Below are 6,006 nucleotides of genomic sequence, written 5' to 3'. Positions count from 1 at the left end.
AGCATTAAAAGACAGGAATCCCCTGACAGCATGCCAACCACATTCCTGGGCCACGCTGATGAGGACCTGTAGTGCCTTCTCTCTTCAGCTTTTGGCTGGCCTGTTGTCCAGTAGCCAAGATATTATCCGTGCTAATAATAATCAAAAATATATCTTGGAAGGGGGATGGATGATGCCTTGTATCCTACACCCCATTATCTTTCAGTTAACCAGATGGGTGATCTTCTTCAGGTTATGCATGGCCAGGACAGATAAGTCACCTGTGATGGTTTGGTTGGTGTGTCAGACATTTTCAGCCATGTATCAGGGAGGTCATATATTCTGACGACAGCTATCAGGTCCAGATGTGAAAAAAGGTTTTGAAGAAAAGGTTTCTAAACTTTTTTGACAAATGTTTTGAAACCTTTGGAAACTGTTTTTTCAATACTTTCTTTCAAAAATATTTTTGAAATATGTGACCCCTTGTTTCCAGGTCCAGATCTTAAAGAAAGCATTCCAACAACGTTAACACTAGTGAATAATTATATTATACAATGTTAAATCCCAATGCTATATGACATGCAGTATCTACAGTAATGGCCCAGTGTTTGGGCATGGTCCAGATGCTATATCCAGCCTGTTTCTAGGGCTCCTGTTCTCCTTGGGCACAAGTGATAAGACCAGATAAGTCCCCCCATCAGCTGGATGCTTTCCACCATTAAAAATCTGAAATTCTCTGTAGGTTCTGCGGTCAGGGCACTGACGGCAGCACAGGCACTAGAATGTACACTCCTGTTCTGGAGGCCTGACCACAGTCATGGATGCCCAGCACCAATATGCCAAGAGAGGCAAAATACTAGCCTCCTCCCAGGTCCCTCTGAACCAGATCCAAATGTCTTAGATTCTTGGTATCCCCTATTTATATTCTGTGTATATTTCCAGCGGGTGGATGATTGGGATGCTAGCGGCGAGGGCGAGTGTGAGAGCTAGCGGATAGAAAGTGGGGGCCTCCTTTTCTGGGAGTTATTCTGAGGAGGAGAGGAGGCTGTCAGGTGATTAGATTCGAAATATGACTCAAAGTGGCGAGAGTTTAGGGATCCTCTTTTTTACATTTAATTCATTTTCATCAACAATGTTTATAGCTTAATGTATAGCTTTCCTATAGCTTTCCTTCCTATATGCACATACAGTATGACGCTACACACTACAGAACAATTTGTGCAAGTAGACATGGACTTTGCACGGACAGCTGCATGAATCCAGCTCAGGAATCATCCCTGCCCATCTCATTTGGACCGCGCTGATCTGTTCCCCTCACTCAGTTGTCAGTAGTGGAGTGTGTTTAAGTGTTGAAATAGTTTTGTATGGGGGAGTATACAGTACTTCACAAGTAGTTTCCAAATTCTCCACTGCAAGTGCACTAAGATCCGTACTGTAAACCCACAGAAATGGGTTCTATAGGTTCTCTAACACAGTCGCTGCATGAAAGAAAAGGAACGTATGGGCAAGTGCTGAATGTGTACCATTGCCTTGTCATCCGTCCTGACAGGTGTGCTCACTTGAATACAAAAATGTTGAGATTCTAGCACAGTTAGTGACGAGAGTATTGACATGATAATTTGTCGTCCGTTAGCAAGGTGGCTTTGATGCAGCATGTGTGACTGTCAAGTAAAGTGACTGTTTTCCATAGAAACAACTACACACACACTTGCTCATTTAAAACTGACATGGATGCACATTCACAACTGCCCTGCACAGCTGGACTTGGCCATATATCAACATCACTTTGTGTAGGATGCAGGGTTATGAGATGTTCAAGAGTGATAAACGTTACGGACATGTTAAGAATGCCAGGAATGATCACCACCACAACTCATTTGTGTATACTCAGTTTGAACATGTTGAATACTGCCGATTACTGCAGGACCTGACCACAAAATTATATAGTGCATTATCATTTTGCATTGTGAATGCCCATAAACATATAAAAAATAAAAAGATTCCCATGTTATGACAAATAATTAGAGGTGTTAGATTTGAGGTGACCTGCTTAAATAAATGCATAACTATATTCCATTATTATAAAAATATTTGTCATTAATCAATGTTTTACTAAGGTGCTGTAAAAGACATGTCACAAGTCTCGCTCAGTTACAAAGTTAAGATTTCGGGAGGCTCGGATAGGGATGATAACCTTCACTATTTTGTGTGGCCTGTGTACAGTCTGTGATGATTCCAAAACGACACTTGTTCATATTTTGTATCATATTTACATTCAACAAAACTTCATCAGTGAACTCTTACATCTTGATCATTTCCTTTTAGAGAAACTAAACAACTGCAATTTTCTTTTTTGAAAGCCATGCCATGTGAGATTCCATCTCAATGTCAAATCACTTTGATGAAATGAACAAATGTTGTCAAAGGCAAGAGTGCGTCCCACTCTCTTCCAGTGAGATGGGGTTGAATCCATTCGGTCTTTGTTCTCCATTTATCATGGGTCATTAAGACCTGCTGTCATCATGAGCTAGTCCCCAGGACGAGGAGAGGAAACTGGGTAGTGGAACCTGAATGCCCTGGCCTCTACCCAACCTCAGTCTCTGTTTACGCTGGGCCATAATTAACAGCGTCTCCCGACGGAAGGGAAACCTCACAGAACTCTGCCATGCCATGGATACAGTCAAGCTAATGCCAGCCTGAGAGCTAGAGAAAGGAAATGGGCAGGCTAACAGTTCCAACCTAAAATCTGTTCACCTATGTGTCCTGTATTCCTTTTATGGCTATTTTTTGTTAATGTGTTCTAGAATCAGAGGAAAGGATAACCATCAAAACAAATGCTTGTTACTACAACATGTTAATATATAATATAGCTTAAAGGTTAATAAATGAATGTATGGTTTATCAGTGGAGATCTCAGAGGCAGCATAATGCATATGAACCCTAGAAAAAGGGGGAGGGGAATATTCAAGTGTTTATCTGTAGTATAAAACGCTTGGTTGGTTTGTTTCTATAGATACAACCTTTCGCACATGCCCCCGCTTTATTCCTAACCAGTAGGACGAGGAGGGACCCGACTTATTTAAGGGCTGAAATGAAAAGACGAGTGCTGAACTTCCCAGCGCCCCGTGGCATCCTGGGTATTTGATCCATGCTAAGCGAAGCTCGTCACAAGTAGGTTGCTAAGTGCCACGCGGTGTTGTCTGAAGTGCATCATCATCTCCAGTAAACACAGAGGCCTTTTATTTTTACCGGGGCTATCGAGGGCATCAGGTTCACGCCCATCTCCCGCTCCTCACTCCAGGCCTTGTTCAGTGCCATCCTTATAAATATCCCCCCTTGATACAAAGGATTTATGCACAATAGTTCCCCTGTGCATTAAAGAGATTTGTAGATTATGGGCACTTCATCAGAAAGTGATAAAATGACAACTGCTACAGTGATGTACTGTATTCCTGGGGATGACCTACAGTATTAAATAGGGTGACTGGATGTTGAGGATGACTGTTGAATGAGACATTGAGTGGAATGTACAGTTACTGAAAACATTACGCATATTAATGTTGTCCAGGAACTACGTGCTCTAAATAAACATATTTTTGTAGGCAGAAAAGGTGTCTTGTGTGTATCAAAAATAAAAAAGCACTTCGAGCATCTTTAGCATGTCGTCTTTCTCAAACGGTGTTACATAAAAGGCCACTAAGTATTTTTATCTTGGTGTGACCTTGTGCACCATACCCAATATGCATTCTCACATTCTCACTGCATACAAATTTTGACTGCTCAATTTGTTATGTGTCATGCTGTGTCACTAGAAGCATCTCTCATACTGTCTACCAATAACGGTTCAAATATTCCCGGCTTCACAACAACATTAATATAAATTTGTTGACAAATTGGCATTGCTGTTAGCTGCTGACAAGATGGCTACCGCTTGAATCATGGATGCCTAGATCATGTGTCTCATCATCGGATGAGCACATTTACATCTTGTCCAGAGGGGATTTCCATCCTGTGTGGGTGTAAATCTGATCTGAAACCCAGTGACAGCCCACCGCAAGGGATATATTTGGACTTTCTAGGAATAATTTATAGAAAAGGTCATCATGGGTTTATTAATGCACTACCACGGCCTACCAAGTTTGGTACTATAGGTCACTGAAATTGACGCCACATCCTGCACAAGAAGAACTATAGAACTGTTAATGCTTTATGAGTGAACAGTCATTCTCTCAGTAGAGGCATTTTCTGCAGTCTTTCTGCGACAGAATTGTTGTGTTAAAAGGCAAAGGGGGGTGGGGGATTGGGGAGGGGGTCCCCACCTGTCCTTCCAACTGATGCCAGGTGTCGGGCGCACTGTGTGTGACCGAAGGAGTCTCCAGTGCCGAGACGTCCCGGTGACGTGACCTTAAAGGGCACTACCTCCGTGAACAGGCTGTAAACCTTTGCAGGACCATGTCCGGCAGGTCACTGGGTGGTTACCCATGAATGAAAGTCTGGCCGCTGACAAGGCCCAGTGTTAGTTAGTTAATTTGATACATTTTATTTACGTGATCATTTCTACCATGAGATGTAAAAAAACCCCTGTGTATCAATGAAGTGTCCATGATTAAATACAGGACATCCATATGAGAGAGGTAGTCAAAGTGTCCAACAATTCCTTAAAGTCGAATAAATGATCCCATAAAATAAATAGCTAAATACTGTATAACCTTTAGAGAATAGCTGCTGAACAACCTGCAGCTGAAATGACAGCTGTAATGGCAGGGCTATGGAGACGTTGCTACTGCTCTGTACCAACAGGATGCCCCTGTACTCCGGCTTGTGTTGGAGAACTGGTATGAGAGATGTCAGGCTTGACCTTGGGCCAGGAGACTCGCTGATGGGAATATGATAAGAGAGAGGGTTCACGGTTCATTAGCACCGACCCCATCAAGCACTTTGAAAGACTCCTCTGTTCCTGTGAACCGCTCTGTGAAATTACCAGCGCCGTCTCTTATGGTACCTCATGGCACAGAGCTCACTTCAAAGCAGCTGAAAAGCAAAGGGGCAGATAGTGGGACCTGGCACATAGGATCGTTTTGAAACCCTGATGTAATGTGATAAATGTTCCTGTGTGTTGGCCACTGGGCTTCCCGGTCATATTGATAAATATGTCCATATGTGCATATCAATATATCTAATACTATTTAAAACAGTGTGGTTGCCTCATTGCCTTGGTATTTTGTTTTGGGTAATATTGAAAATGTGGTTCATAGAAAGCTTATCTTATTCACCATGTTATCCATTAGAGGGCACCATCGTCAGCATTCCATACCATCCTGCTTGCAAAGATCCTGTTTAAAATATCTTTATTTTAATGAATAAAATCAACTAAATCTATGCTGTAAAGCCGTCAATGTCTATATACAATGCCTTATACTAAAATAGCAAATCCACAAACGAAAGGCTATACTAATTGTATATTCATGTCAAAAACTTTTACACATCATGTGAGTAACATTAGCAGTGTCTGCAATGTCCTTGAAGGGAAAGTAAACAAAACCTAATCAAATGAAATTCATGTAACAGTAACTCTATCCTAAAACATGTAGACTTTTCTGAAACAAACACGTGTGTGCAGTTCTTTATCTGAAGTATTTGTATTTGTTTCAAGATTTTGAATCAAAGGCACAGCTTTCTTTTCTGTTGTTGCACAAAGATTACTAAGAGAAAGGGGAGAGTGGGTTAGGTAGTTTATGACAGGGCGCATAATAGGGAAGCTGGGAGGGGATAGGCAGGCATAGTTTAAGAGGCCGTCCAATGTGCTTTCTTAAATTAGCTGTGGGGGCAGGAGGCATGCTGTCTGAGTGGCCAGTGGGAGGGGTCTAGGTCTTACTGTCTACTGTTTCAGTATTACCTGCACAGCCCCACAGGACTGTCTACACTTGTCCTGGGTGAGTGTGTGTGAACACAAAGGGAGAGGAAAGAATCCAGAGTCACAGAAGAGTTCTTCTCATTCTTTCTCTCAATTTTTGTTTTTCTTCTGGG

This window comes from Osmerus mordax, chromosome 14 (genome assembly GCF_038355195.1).
Source record: "Osmerus mordax isolate fOsmMor3 chromosome 14, fOsmMor3.pri, whole genome shotgun sequence".
NCBI classification, from domain to species: domain Eukaryota; kingdom Metazoa; phylum Chordata; class Actinopteri; order Osmeriformes; family Osmeridae; genus Osmerus; species Osmerus mordax.
The sequence above is the reverse complement of the archived record's forward strand: the minus strand, read 5'-3'. Positions refer to the sequence as shown.